The sequence below is a fragment of the Orycteropus afer genome, unplaced genomic scaffold, assembly GCF_000298275.1.
Source record: "Orycteropus afer afer isolate SDZICR_OR568_19922 unplaced genomic scaffold, OryAfe1.0 scaffold00009, whole genome shotgun sequence".
Lineage (NCBI taxonomy): Eukaryota > Metazoa > Chordata > Mammalia > Tubulidentata > Orycteropodidae > Orycteropus > Orycteropus afer.
Window position 1 is genome coordinate 23629770 of NW_006921596.1, and position 16239 is coordinate 23646008.

Genomic DNA, 16239 nt, shown 5'->3' on the forward strand with positions numbered 1-16239 from the left:
ATGTATATCTTAAGGTTGACATCCTTTTGAAATTTTGGTCCAAATTTCAAAGACCTGGTTGGATATTTTTAATAGGTTGTAGCATCACTAATGTTCACAGAATTGTACCAATCATCTCCAGTCTTCTCTGAAGGACGGCAGTATTCAACATCCATATTTTTGCTCATGGGCCTTTTTCACCCAGTCATTTTAACTGATTCATTTGCCTTAGTAACTTTTTGTATTTCATCTCCAAAAACTAGAATAATCAACTAAGAAAATAACTCAAAATGTATTAAAAAAATAATTACCTATATTTAGTTATATTCACTGAAAGCAAAAGAAAGCAGCGGAGAATGATTAGAGAAGTGAAAAACACAAGACATATAGAAAACAAAAAGGCAAGTGGCAAATATCAATCCTACAACTAGATCAAGATAAGACGTGAATTGTTTAAACAAAATAATAAGGCAGAGATGGTGTCAGACTGGACATATAACCAAGATCCAGCTATATGATGTCTACCAAAAACATACTTTAGATTCAAAGCTATAAATATATTTATAGTAAAAGATATATGCAAATGGAGCTAATAAGAAAGATGGAATGGCTATAAAAATATCAGCCAAAACAAATTTGAAAACAACATATATATATAATGTGATATAATTGCCAATCACTCCAGAAGTTGTAATAGTTAAAACATAAATGCACCCAACAATAGAGCACCAAAAAACATGAAGCACAAAATGAAGGAAGCATGGATCATAATAATATTTGAAGATTTATATACTCCACTACTCAGCACCGATAACTCTCCCTCCTCTTTCTTTTTGTCTGTCTGTCTCTCTCATATCTATTGAACATCACAAGGGTGGTTATGCTGTGTTTATCCAGTAAATGTGAGCTTTTCTTATCCTTTCACTAACTTCATAATTTATTTTGGGAAAGGATCATAGCTTCCTTTTTCTCCCTAAACTTTTCCCCAAAACTAGTATACTTATGATTGATCAGCCTGTCATTGTTGTTGTTATGTGCCATTGAGTTGAATCCAACTCTAGCGATCTCTGCTTGGGTTTCTGAGGCCGTATCACTGTGGAAGTAGATTGCCGCATCTTCCTTCCGAGGAGTGGCTGGTGGGTTTGAACCGCCAGCCTTCTGGTTAGCAATGATCAGAATACCACTATTTAAAGTTCACTCTTGTCTGTAATTTAGTTGTACATGCTGCTTTGCATTCACGTTTCAAAATATTATAAGCTGTTAAGTTCAAGCACATTAATAAACTCACAACTTGTACTTCAGAACTTTAATAATATTCTTGTATTACGCCATATATTATTTCATCATTCTTTCCTTAATCACTTATTTGATATTGATGTCTGTATTCCTAAGCAATAAGACATTCCTCCTATCCTAAAGCAATCCACAGTATTCCAGAGATACACATCATCGTAGGTTGATTACATCTTCATTGACCTACAACTTATCATCCTTTTACACAAATAACCCTCGTTTTATACATTTTTTGGTTAACTGTGCCCTATTTTTTTTTTAAGTGAAAATAACTTGAGAGGAAGGCATCATTAGCCAAAAATGGATAATGTGTGGGTCATTTGCATACAAATATGGTATTCCCTGTTAATGTGCTGTGGAAAAATATAGGAAGTAGAGAAACTTTCCAGTAGTCACAGGAAGAAGATAAAAGAGCAGAAAACTTTTGAATAAAGCATTAAATGATGACTAGGGAGCTCTGGTAGCATAGTGCCTAAGGCACTTGCCTGCTAACCAGAAGGCTGGCGGTTCAAACCCATCAGCCCACTCCTCGGAAGGAAGGTTGGGCAATGCTACTTCCATAGTGATACTGCCTCGGAAACCCAAGGAGGGGTCGCTATGAGTCGGGGCCGACTCGATGGCAAATAACAACAACAACAACAGATATCGTAAGGAGCCCCGGAGGCTGTGAAGAGAAAGATCGGCGGTTTGAACACCCCAGCTGCTGCATGGGAGAAAAGACTTGGGGATCTCTTGCAAAGATTTCAGCCTAGGAAACTCTCTGGGGCAGTTTTACTCTGTCCTGCAGGGTTGCTTTGAAGTGGGAGTCAACTGATGACACCCAACAACAGAGTGCTCTAGGTAAAGAGAGGTGAAAAATCCATCTAGTTAGAGTCAAAAACCTGTGATAAGGCCCAGAGGCCCCCCAAATCATGCTATCACTCAAAACTCAGTAGCTCCAGTTAAGGGAGAATATAAGAGATGAGGCCAGGCGTGATACCAGGAGAGTTGACCAGTTCAGGAGGACCTGTTTTTTATGGTAACGAGTATGCATTACAGCATTTGATCATGGGGATTCATTGAAAGATTGAGTGAGCAGACTGATAATTTTAAAAGTTAGTATAAGTAGATTGGGGAAAGACGTTAGGTTTTGTCTCTCTGTGTTTGTTTTTCCCTGAGTATATGAATGTTTATCCGCAGTATATAAATGTCCAGGAATTTAATGTGAATATTCTTTCAAACTAGTAAACCTGGTAGAAAAACGGTAATAGAAAACAAAACAAGAAAGTAATGTTCCAAGTCCCTGAAACCCCCGCTCCAGAAACATCTTCATATTATTGATCACAATTGAAATGATCATGCAACTTATCATAATTCTTAACACCAGCGCCATATTTAAATATTGAAGATTCACTTTTATCTAAATTAATGAAATGATAGCAGTTCAAAATTTAAAGATATTATAGAGCAATAAAATTAATTAGATAAGCTTCTAAGGAAATTATTCACGTCCTTTGTGACTGGCCTCAAAATGTTTGCCTTTTATCTGATACACAAACATTAAATAGAAAGATATTATAATTAGAAATTTGATTAGCATTCATTAAAAATTAATTTTCTAAACACAAGAGATGTGACAAAGTGGTCTGGAAGGAAAAGTCCATTTCAAATGGCCACAGAGTGAGGCTATTTTCACATACAACAGAAGAAAAGGCAGAAATGGTACCCTGTGCAAAAAACTCCTCCAGTTCCACCATCCGAGTCATAGTAACTTCCTGTCACATAGCTTCATTGCCTATTAATTTTGCCCTTTTATAATCAAAGGTAATGGAGTATTGCCAAGTCTATGTTCTTGGGAATTTGCTTCTAGCTGGTTTTCATGAGCTGCTGTCTTTGCAGGCATCGATTGATATAAACAGCCTTGCTCTTGCATACTATGAGAGGAAAAAGTGATTCAACAAATTTAGATATGCTTATGGGGCTCAATAAAAAATTCGTGAGCCTTCTATAAGCATAAAGATGGAGGCCATGAATGATAAATTGCAGTCAATGGGTAAATGCAAACTGTGGGAATTTATAATTGAATAGAGGATGAGAAGAACAGGGCAAGTTTATAAAATAGGAAGATGTGAGTTGAATATATGATTAAAGAAAAGCAGCTTAGGAAGTTTAAAATAAAACTGATGAGAATTAGAAAGAGGACATTGGAGAAAGGTTTCAGAACTGGGTTTTGGTTCCCCACTAAAGGTAAAGGTTTCTGAGATAAGTTTTTATCATAAATGCTATGATTATTTCTAAATCACTAGTGATGGTTTTTCAATCCATAGATTACTATACAGCACAGGGCCACGTTAGAAGATAATTAACCAATGGACACCAGCAATCTCATAGCAAAAATTCTGACCATCAGATTTTTAAGAAGTTTTTAATATAAGATAGTGAGAATTCACTCCTTAAAAACTCAGTCATATCTAGAGAGTAGTTTAAAAATTAAATTACAACTTTAATCAGATGGGGATTTTAGGATCTAATGAAAAAGGTTATAAGACATAGCTTTTCTATTAACTAAGAAGTAGCTCCCTCAAGAGAGGGAAAAATGCTTTCTTTCAGTCAGAAAGTTGTGGACTGAGACATTTTTGAAAATGCTTTAACTTCCTACAAAAAATGACTTTCAGATGGTGACTTGGGTTCAAGACCTCACTGACCCCTGTCGCTGGTCCCTATTGACTGCTAAAAAGCATTCTATCTAGCTACACTTTCAAATGCTTTTGAAATGTGTAGATCTCTCATTTGTTACCTTCATCTTAAGTGAACTTGGACATTGTGGAGTACCACATAACCATTTGGCAAATCTTCCTATTTTAAACCTTCCTATCTTCTCTTTGCATTTCTATAATGAATCCTCAGTAGTCTTCCTCCAAATCCTCATGGTTAAGTGCTTGAAGCCTAAGTTTTCTGAAAATTATGGTTGTAAAAATTATGATGCTATTGAAAAAAGGATTAGTCATTAAGGTGAGCACTGAATTTATGAACTTGTTCGATAGTTTACATTTCTTTAATTTAAAACCATAGTTATCACATCTCATAAAGATAGCATTAATGGCAGTTTATAAACCAAAACTTACTGGGCTGGGAATTATCATTTTTCCACGATTAGCCTTTTAATATGTACTACATAGTGTTACCCACTTTTAGTTTTTATCTCTAAGCATCCTTACACACTTGTTTTCCTCTGTTTTTGGAACTGTGCACACACATGACATTCTCTGTTCTGGGTCTCCCTCCTATTATGTATCCTTTTCCTGAAACCATGGCTCAAAAATACCTACTCCTTTCAAACAGCCCCAATTCACATATTTTTATCCCTCTTACACGTCTCACTTTTCTACATCTTGGAATAGGAGAGGAAGTATTCTATAATGAGTTATTCCCTATGCCTCCTCTGGTAAACCTAAGTCTATCTTACAAAAATCTTACATTCTGCTCTGTCATCCAAATTGCATTATATTTCTCCTACCAAATCTTCAATGTGTTCCCCGCCCCCCCCATTTCAAATATTGGGGCTGAATTTCTTGAAATACAAGTACATCTAGCTTCCACATATAGTAGATTTTTGTATTAAAGGGGCTCATAGTTTGGAAACGATTAATGTGTAGACTTCTTTAAGGCTCAGCTTCAGTGCCTATTCAATATCATCACCCTTCTGAGGTTCTAATAACAATTGTGCCTCCAATTACACATATACTTTGGTGTCGATGAAAAGGAGTATCGTAATCTATCTAGCATGCGTTGAGTGGAGTGTTAAGCACCATCTCTTTGAAGTACGTTGAGTTATTGTGAAGATAGCTTTCACAAATGGCATTATGATTTCAGGGTATGTAGTGACTGAAGCGAAAAGGTCAGCAGTTCAAACCCTCCCGTTGCTCTATAGAAAGGAGACTGGGGCATCTACTTCTGTAGGTTTACAGCCTCTGACACCCAAATGGGGGTAGTTATGAGTTGGAAGGGGGATCTGGTACCCTAGTACCTACGGCACCTGACTGCTAACCAGAAGGCTGGCGGTTCAAACCCACCAGCCACTCCTCAGAAGGAAGGTTGGGCAATCTACTTCTAGTAGTGATATCGCCTCAAAAATCCAAGGAGGGGTTGCTGTGAGTTGGGTCCGACTCGTGGCACATAACAACAACAACGTGAGTTGGAAACGACTCGATGGCAGTGAGTTAGTGATTGAAATCAATCTATATAAGTGATATGCTATAGTATGTGGTGAACAAGTGCCAATTCTTGAACATTCAGGGAGTTTTACTTTAGAAGGTTGGTATCTGACTTACAGGCAGGTTGTTCATGCTTACTCAAAGCCAGGAAGTGGTAAATTTGAAATACAAACCCAGGACAATATGACCAACAGGTAAACAAATAAGCACAAAAAAAGAGACTAATCACTACTCCCCACAGTCTATCTTTAGTATACATTCATAAAACATAATCTTAAAATATCGTAATGATTTAATATATATCACTTCTCAAATAAGAAAATTATAATAAATTCATATACACCACCAAAAGAAAGGTATAAAGCCTCCAGCTCCAGTGGGCTTGCAATAGGAGGTAAAATTGGACCACAAGGTCAAGGAGCTTTCACCCAGCCCTTAGAGCTAACATTTTGAACATGGACTTTTAGCCTCCTAACCAGTAGGAGAAGAAATCCCTGTTTCTTAAAAACCATCTACTTATGCTATCTCTGTTATAGCAACACTAGAGAACCAAGACAGAATTCAAACAAAAAGAATATATAAATCTTATGAATTATTTATTTCAGTGGATTTTTACAAAATAAACATACCATGTCACCACAATTTCAAGGTTATCTCTACTGTTTTATAATATATTAGCTTATCTTCTTCAGCAGTTTATAAAATCTGGAATTCATATAATCTATACATATCTGTACCCAGATGCTTTAGTTCAATGCAGTATTTATGAGAGCTGTTCATATAATTGCATGTACATCGCATGCTCATTTTCCTCTCCCTGTATACTAAAAAAATGCCACTGTATTGAAATACCCCAATGTATTTATTATTCTCTTATTGGTGGGCATTGGGGTTGTTTCAATCTTGGATTATGAATAAAAAACAAACTCACTGCTATTGAGTCAATTCAACTCATAGTGACCCTTCTATGGGTTTCTGAGGAGGTGTCTCTACAGAAGTAGATTGCCCAATCTTCCTTCCAAAGAGCGGCTGGTGGGTTTGAACTTCCAGCCTTCTGGTTAGCGGTCAAATGCTTTAGACACTACACCACTCCAGTTCCCTATTATGAATAGGGCCACTATAAATACTTTTACATGTCTTTTGATGCACCCAACAGTACCACCACTGTCACTGAGTTGATCCCGACCCATATTGACTCTATAGGACAGAGCCGAATTGCCTCAAAGGGTTTTCAAGGCTATCAATCTTTATGGAAGCAGACTGCCTCGTCTTTCTGTCATGCAGTGGTTGTTGGTTTGAACTGCCGACCTTTTGGTTAAGCAGTAAGGTGCTTTAACCACTATGGCACCAGAGCTCTCTTTTGGTACATGCTTATATGAATGTCTGTCTGTTACATATGTAAGCACACAGTGCAAGTTTAGAGACATTGCATATACTCGGCTTACACTGATGATTCATGATATTGAATGCTTGTTATATATTTATTTGCCACTTGAATGTTTTTGTAAAGGGGCTATTCTAGGTTTTCCCATTTTTTAAAGAAATTGGGTTGGGCTCCTGCTAGTATAGCATACCGCGGACCCTCGCGTGAAGGCTGTGATCCTTTAACTGGGGCGGGGTAGAGACGGGCCGATACCCCTTTCTGTCCCCTAGTCCCGCCGGTCTCTGGCGCGGACATGGCCCAGAACTTGAAGGACTTAGCAGGACGGCTGCCTGCCGGCCCTCGGGGCATGGGCATGGCACTGAAGTTGCTACTGGGGGCCGGTGCCATAGCCTACGGCGTACGTGAGTCGCTGTTCACTGTGGAAGGAGGGCACAGAGCCATCTTCTTTAATCGGATCGGTGGCGTGCAGCGGGACACCATTCTTGCCGAGGGCCTTCACTTCAGGATCCGCCGGTTCCAGTACCCCATCATCTACGACATCCGGGCCAGACCACGAAAAATCTCCTCCCCTACAGGTTCCAAAGACTTGCAGATGGTAAACATCTCCCTGCGAGTGCTATCTAGACCCAACGCCCTGGAACTTCCCAGCAGGAACTTTCCAGCATGTACCAGCGCCTAGGGCTGGACTACGAGGAGCGAGTGTTGCCATCCATTGTCAGTGAGGTGCTCAAGAGTGTCGTGGCCAAGTTCAATGCCTCACAGCTGATCATCCAGCGAGCTCAAGTGTCCCTCTTGATCCGATGGGAGCCGACAGAGAGGGCCAAGGACTTCAGCCTCATCCTGGATGATGTAGCCATCACAGAGCTGAGCTTTAGCCGAGAGTATACTGCTGCTGTAGAAGCAAAGCCAAACAAGTGGCCCAGCAAGAAGCCCAGCGGGCCCAGTTCTTGGTAGAAAAGGCAAAGCGGGAACAGCGGCAGAAGATCGTACAGGCTGAGGCTGAGGCTGCCAGAATGCTTGGTGAAGCACTGAGCAAGAACCCTGGCAGCCCAGAACATCTCCAAAACGATTGCCACATCACAGAATTGTATCTATCTCACTGCTGACAACCTTGTGCTAAACCTACAGGATGAAAGTTTCACTCGGGGACATGACAGCCTCATCAAGGCTAAGAAATGAGCCTGGTGACCAAGAACTTCACCCACAGACAGGAAACGGATCTCTCTCTCGGAGTCAGTTTGGGGGTCCAGCGCAGCCCTAGCCCACCCCAGTATCATGCAATAGTCCTCTCTGTGCCCGTCCTTCCAGCCCCTCTTGGATTAATGAAGACTGATGCTTTTTCAAGGAAATGACTTTTCCTCTAACCCATTTTGTCCAGGGGTATTGGAACAGTGTGTGATTTCTCTGATTTCCTAGTGTTGGGTCCCTCCCTCAAGGTTGGGAGGAGATACCACCTTCCCAAGAATTCTCAATAAATTTTTATTACTTAAACTGAAAAAAAAGAAAAGAAAAGAAAAGAAATTGGGTTGGTTATGTTTAATGTATTAATATTCACATTCTACAATACAGACATGAATCCTTGACCGACATATATATATACATCACAATACCTTCTCCAATTCAAAGCCTTGATTTTTTTTTTACTATTTTAGTGATGTCTTGAACAGATACTCTTAATTTAATAAAGTTGAATTGATCAGCTTTGTTCATATCGATTGCAGTGCTTTTTCTGTCTTACTCGTGATGTAATTGCCTAATCCAGAATTAGAACATTCTGTTAGCACTGGGAAGCTTTATTGTTTTACCTTCCACATTTACATCTTTAATCTACCTAGAGATTACTTTTGTTTGTAGTTTGATTTAGAGGTCAATGGATTTTGTTTTTTTTTCCCCCCACCTCATGGCTAGCCATACATACAGTCAACATTACGGCAAAGTCTATCGATGACTTCTTGGTCATAAATCAGGTGAACATTTTGTTCAAGCCTATTTTTGGGTCTTCTGTTCCACTGGTCTGGTTTTCTAAATTTATGTTCAAACAGTCCTCTCATAATAGCTATCTTTATAATAAACCTTTGTATATTGATATTAGGAGTTCTGGTAGGATAGTGCCTAAAACACTTGACTGCAAACCAGAAGGCTGGCAGTTCAAACCCACCAGCCACTCCTTGGAAGGAAGGTTGGGCAATCTACTTCCGTAGTGATACTGCCTCAGCAACCCAAGGAGGGGTCGCTATGAGTCAGGGCCAACTCGACAGTACACAACAACAACATATTGATATTACAATTATGACAAATTCAATTTTTTTTAATTGTTGATTTTGTTTTCATTATGTTGGTCCTTGAATTTCCCATATACATACTGGTTTCATTTGCCAAATTATACATACACAAACAGAGACACATACATACATAGCAACTATTGGAATTCTAATTGATACTACATATCAATTTAAAGAGAATTAACATTTTACATCTTCCATACCCTCTGTGGTAGTTCAGGCTGTGTATCAGATTAGCTGAGCCATGGTTTTGAGTGTCCAGGAAGCTACATGTAGTTTTAGTTATTTCCCAGGATGAGACAGAAATCAACTCCACGGTGGAAGCTGCTGTGAGCAGCTGAGTAGCTGTCTTCAGGGTGTGGCCTACTTCCAGTAGAGAAGAAGCAGTTTTCTAGCTTTGGGGCATGTGTGGGTCCTGCATTTGGCCATGTCTTGGCCTGTCATGTCATCTGCCAATCTTGGCATTGTGCCATTTTACCTGTCGACCTCAGCAGCTAGCATCTGTGTGAGTCAGAAAAAGCCCCCAGCTCTATTGGGCCTGCAACAGGAAAAAGAGCTGAAGCCCAACATTGAGGGGCCTTCACTCAGACCCTAAAACCAGCACTTTCAACTTGGACTTCCAGCCACTTAAACTGTAAGAGAATAAATCCTTGTTTTGTGGTATGTCTGTTATAGCAGCACTAGAGAACCAAGACACCCTCTCTTTTAACTAGGGGAACTTTTAATTTTCTTAGTTTCTGTTCAGAAGTCTGGACACCATTAGATACTTTGGCTATGAGGTATTTAGGAATAGATGGTGAAATTTTCAATACTTAAGGATTGTTTTAGTTATCTTTTTGTTAATGATTTCTAGCTTAATTTTACTGTGTGAGGATGGCATTTTCTGTGTGATGTACAGAGATGTGTTTTATGATGATATTGGGGGCCTTCTTGGTAACACTTCTTTCTCCTCAATCTATAGCCAAACCACTTTATTAAGCCCTTTCAATCTTTGCGAATGCTTCTATTTAAGGTCCATCACATGATTTGAGTATCTGAGTTCCTTTTTTTCTTCTTTGTACATTCCTTCCCAAACTGACTACACTAAATAATTTTTAGGAGTTCTTGTGGTGCAGTGAGTGAAGTATTGGGCTGCTAATCAAAAGGGTGGCCCTTTGAACCCACTAGTTGCTCAGATAGAGAAAGATGAAGCAGTCTGCTTCCATAAAGATTACAGCCTGGAAACCCTATGGGGCAGTTCTACACTGTCTTATAAGGTTGCTGGAAGGCAAAACTGACTTGATATAAATGCAAAAAACAAACTCCCTGCTGTTGCGTCAATTCCGACTCATAGCGACCCCCTTTGGGTTCTGATACAGAAGTAGATTGCCCAATCATCGTCCTGCGCAGTGGCTGGTGGGTTTGAACCACCAACCTTCTGGTTAGCAGTCAAATGCCTTAGGTGCTGTGCCACCAGAGCTCCTTGGGGTTTATATAGTCTAATTATATTTAACATAGTTGCTTATATATTGTGATATAATTTATAGTAGTGTTTTTTAAAATAGTCTTTTCCCACCTTTCTAGTTTATTTTGTATGAATTAGTTTTAATTATTCCATTCTCCTATTAGCCTATGACTTATATATTATTCTATTAATATTATTTTAGTAGAAACTTTAAGTCGTGGACATATATATAAATATTATAATGCTTAAACTAATGCTGTAAATATTTTATATACAGTTCAAGGACATTTACAATGCATCAATTCCACGTATACCCTTTCTGCTGCTTTGCTATTGTTGTCATCTATTTTAATTCTGCATCTAAGTTACACACGTAAGTCAATCTAATTACATGAGACCGTAAATACTGACCCACCCGTATTTTTGTGTTGCTGTATTGCCCAGTGCTCTTTTCACCTAAAGAACAGTTTATTACTTTTTTTTTTTAGTGAGGAACTACTGGTGATGAGTTTAATCAATTATGTTTGGATAAAAATTACTTTATTTCATCTTAATATTTCAAAGTTCTTTCTTCGTGGTATTAAATTCTTGTTCGGCTATTATTTTCGTGGTAGCTTTAAAGATGCCATTGTTTTTCATTTGAATTCATAAATTCTACTGTAATATGAGCTGTCAGTCTTGGAGGTTTAAATGTCTTTCTAATTTTCTGGCTTCTTTTAAGATTTCAACTGTCTTTATTTTTAAGCACTGTCAATATGAGGCTCCCAGATGTGGTTTTCTTGTTATTTATGCTGCTTGAGGCTTGTGGAGATGCTTGTATCCATGGCTTTGTATCTTCCTTCAGATCTGGAAACTTATGACTGCAAATATTGCTCCTTTCCTAGTCATCTTCCGCTCTTTTTAGAACATTAATTACAGATGTATTAGACCTTTCCTCTATGACCTTTAAATGCCTTATGCTCATCTCTGTAATTTTATTGTTTTTCTTCCTGAACTTTTTCCTAATTCTGGTTCACGAATCCATATGTCTGCTGGATCTAAACCTCTTTTTAAACTCTCCATTGAATTATTATTTTTACTGATGGAAATTTTCCAGTGTTGACTGCCTCTTTGATTATTTTTATCGACCCCAATTCTATGGGCAATGTACTGATGTCATCAGGTACCTTTCTTCTTGACCATATTAACAATATTATTTGTAGGTGTAGGTCTCTTAACTCCAATATCTGGATCCCCTGAGTCGTGTCGTCTTTGGTAATTTGTTTTCTGAGTGTCAGTGATATGGTCATCTATCTTTCCTGGCACACCTGATGATTCTTTAATTGAATTCTGGACACTAGGCATGAAAAGTTGGAGCAGCTCTATACGATGCTGTCTTCTTTCAGACAGGATTTAATTGTCTTCCCACAGAACCACATATATAGCTAGATCACTTTCATCCTGTCAAAACTGGATTTTAAGATTTAAAAGGCTAATGAATTTCTAGCACACCCTTACTCCAAGGTGTATCCTTTCTGTTAAACTGTTTACATCTTTAGCCTCTTAGCACATGCTCTCTGACAAGTTTCAAAGCATCTTCTGTTCATTTTAGGATTTGGTAAATGTACCAAGGGAAAAAGTCACCCATAATGACCTGACCTGTTCTCTTCAATTACCTTTTCACTTTAATCTTGTCCTCTCAATTTCTCAATACCTTAGGAGCCCTGACCTCCAATTTTTGTCTCCTGAGTCCCATGAGACCATCCTCATATACTCCAGGTCACTGATTTCTGTTTGGTCTCCATGCTCTAGGAGTTGAATCAGTTAATGATCATACCTAATGAAGGTAGAAAGTCATGCTAAGTTCTCTGTGCAATTTGGGGTCCTTAAGTACTGGCTGCCTTCAAATAATGTCCCCTCCCACACACAATTATAGAGTTGCTCTCAATGAAACAGTTAGTCTGAGATGAGACACCATCATAAACCAAGTTGCCATCCTGTCAGTTTTGACAGGCTGTCAGAGTAGAACTGGGTTCTGTAAGGTTTTCATCGACTGGCACTTTGGAAGTAGATCACCACACCTTTCTTCCCAGGTGCATCTGAGTGGAATCTAACCTCCAACCTTTTCGTTAGCAGATGAGCTTACTAAAAAATAAAAAAAAGCACTTAGCATATTTTTTAACATATTTTTCCCATCAGGGTATGGTGCAGTAAGTATGTTCATTATTTTCCCAAGAAAAATTAAAATGTGAATCAAACTACACTTATTGACCAGTGGACAAAATATTTTAATGTAATGACTAATTCTCTGTGAGTTGACACAGCACTGTGGTCAGTGGCCACCAGAATTTGTAGACAGTAATTAAGATTCTGCTATCTTTGGTCTGGGCTGGTGGGCAGAACACTGACTAATCTCTTAAGACTGCCTTTCTTCAGCATATGCTTTGATCACAGTGAACTGTGTATTTATGATGACAGTAAACCAAGATACATGCACCATATTGAGTTAAATAAACAAACATGCAATTCAAGATAAACGATTAGCAGAGCTGGTTGAAATGACTGCAGTACAACCCACTACCTCAGTTTCAAGTACATGACAATAAAATGGATGATGTTGATTTATTCCAAACTGTTAATATTAAATGCTAGAATATATATGAATGTGAACATATATATACATAGTTACATGTATACATCACCACTTCCTCCAATTGTATTTGTATCCACACAGCCTTCTGCCGATCCATGTATATTAGAAAGGCAAGTAGAGGCGGTTTGTTATGAACTTTTGTAATACAATTTAAAAAGATATATTGGGTGAAATATATAAAATTTTAGGAAGTGATCTGTGTTTTTTTAAATGAAATTTTAAATGTATTTCTAGAGGCAGTTCAGAGGACCTGTATATAAATTGACACTGTGCTGCCCAGAATGCCTTTAAGAATGGTTGCTGATGTTGCAGTTAGAGCTAAGCAGTAGGTGCTAACTGCCCCAAATTCACTTTTAAAACACCTACCCCGTGAAAGGAAGGCTAATAAACTGATCTTACTACATATACTCACTGCCATCTAGTTGAATCTAACTTATAGTGAATCCCATGGGTTTTCTAAATCTTTGCGAAGCACTAAATCTTTATGGAAGTACATTGCCCCATGTCCCTTCTGTGAAGCGGCTAGTGGGTTTGAACCACCACCTTTCTAGTTAGCAGCCAAATGCCTTAAGCACTGTGCCACCAGAGCTCCCAAAACTGATGATGGGATAAATCTATCATGCAAATTTGCAAGGTAGAGTAGAAATACCGACGAAGACACAAAGCGCCAACTTTACATCAAAACATTATTAGAAAGTGAGAGAATATAGACCTATAGTGGATCTTCAATGGTGTTAGAAAAGGAATTCCAAACAATGATAAAAACTAAAAACTCTTAGAGGTGTATATTTATTTTTATTTTTCCCTTCCCACAAAGAGTTACCTTCCATATATAAACCTGTCTCTGACTTTTTACAATAATGGACTAATATAATACTTGTTCTTCTGTGATCGACTTACTTCACTCAGCATAATGTGCTTCACGTTTGTCCACATTATGCGGTGTTTTGCCAATTCTATTGCTTCAGAAACCCAAGGAGGGGTCGCTATGAGTCGGGGTCGACTCGACAGCACACAGCAACATGTTATTCTTTAGGCCTGCACACTATTGCATTGTGTGCATGTACCATAGTTTGGTTATCCATTCCTCAGTTGATGGACACCTAGGTTGTTTCCATCTTTTGGCTATTGTAAATAGTGCTGTGATGAACATGGGTGTGCATATGTCTGTTCTTGTCATGGCTCTCACTTCTTCAGGATATATACCTAGTAATGGGATTGCTGGGTCAAACGGTATTTCTAATTTCTAATTCCAACTTTTGAGGGAATTACCATACTGCTTTCCACAGTGGTTGTACCATTTCACAGTCCCACCAGCAGTGTATGAGAGTCCCAGTGTCTCCACATCCTGCCAGCATTTGTTATTTTCGGTCTTGCTGAACTCTGCTTTAGTGCTGGGGCCAGATGGTATCTCATTGTTTTGATTTGCATCTATCTAATGGCTAATGATTGGGAATATTTCTTCATGTGTTCGTTGGCTGCCCGAATATCCTCTTCTGCCCATTTTTGAATGGATTGTCTTTTTGTTGTTGAGGTTGAGGTGTTGGGGGTTCTCTATGAATTTTAGGGAGAAGTCTTTGGAAGCACATAAAAATTTGATTTCTAGAAAGTCCCATTCACCTAGTTTATCTTTTGCTGATTGTTCATTTTGGGTGATGCTTGATACTCTATTTATGCCATAAATTCGGGCCCCTCAATCTGCCCCTAGTTTTTCCTTGAGGAACTGTATAGTTTTAGGTTTCACATTGAAGTCTTTGATCCATCTGGAGTTTGTTTTTGTGTGTGGTGTGAGGTACAGATCTTGCTTCATTTGTCTGCAAATGGATCTCCAGTTTTGCCAGCACCATTTGTTAAACAGACAATCTCGTCTCCATTTAATGGATTTCAGCCCTTTGTCAAAGATCAGCTGACCATAGGTCAATGGATCTATTTCTGGGTTCTCAATTCTATTCCACTGGTCTATGTGTCTGTTGTTGTACCAATACCAGGCAGTTTTGACTACTGTGGCTGTATAGCAGGTGTGAGGTCTTGGAGTGTGAGACCGCCTACTTTATTCTTCTTCATTGTTGTTGTTGCTGTTATGTCCTGTCGAGTCGGACCCGACTCTTAGCGACCCCTCCTTGGGTTTCCGAGGCAGTATCACTACACAGGTAGATCGCCCCATCTTCCTTCCAAGGAGTGGCAGGTGGGTTTGAACCACTGGTCTTCCGGTTAGCAGTCAAGTGCCTTAGGCACTATGCTACCAGAGCTCCCTCTTTGTCATTAGTGCTTTGTTTATCCGAGGTCTGTAAAGTTAGTGATTGGCTTTTCCATACCTTTATAGAATGCTGATGGGACCTGGATTGGGATTGCATTGAATGTATAGATTGCTTTGGGTAGAACTGACATTTTCACAATGCTCGATCTTCTTATCCATGAGCATGCTATATTCTTCCCTTCAGGTAGACCTCTTATGGTTTCTTGGAGTAGTGATTTACATTTTTATTTCTACAGGTTTTTTGTGTCCCTAGTGAGATTTATTCCCAGGTATTTTAGTTTTTTGGTAACTATTGTCAATAGTATAATAGTATTGATCTCCCTATTTTCTTTTCAGCAAGTGCTTTGCTGGTGTAGAGGAATCCAACTGATTTTTGGCTGTTGATCTTGTATCCTGCCACGATGCTAAATCTCTCAATGAGTTCCAATAGATTTTGGACTGAGTCTCTTGGGTTTTCCTAGGAATAGGATCTTATCATCAGCAAATAAGGATAGTTTGACGTCTTCCTTACCAGTTTGGATGCCTCTGATTTCCCTTTCTTGCCTATGGCCTTGGCTAGGACTTCTAGTACAATGTTGAATAGAAGAATAGAAGTGGTGATAACGGGCATCCCTGTCTGGTTCCTGTTCTCAAGAGGAATGGTTCCAGTCTCTGTCCATTGAGAATAATGTTGGCTGTTGGTTTTGCATAGATGCCCGTTATTATGTTGAGGAATGTCCCTTCTATTCCTATTTTGCTGAGAGTTTGGATCAGGAATGGGTGTTGGATTTTATCA

General features: G+C 38.9%; 1 protein-coding gene and 1 pseudogene across 1 annotated transcript in view; one reads left to right on the forward strand and one right to left on the reverse strand.

The window, feature by feature from the left end:
* Positions 1-16239, reverse strand: part of CDH8 (cadherin 8) — a 460658-nt gene that overhangs the window by 97254 nt on the left and 347165 nt on the right. The window lies entirely within an intron of this gene.
* LOC103202747 lies at positions 7142-8028 on the forward strand (annotated as a pseudogene).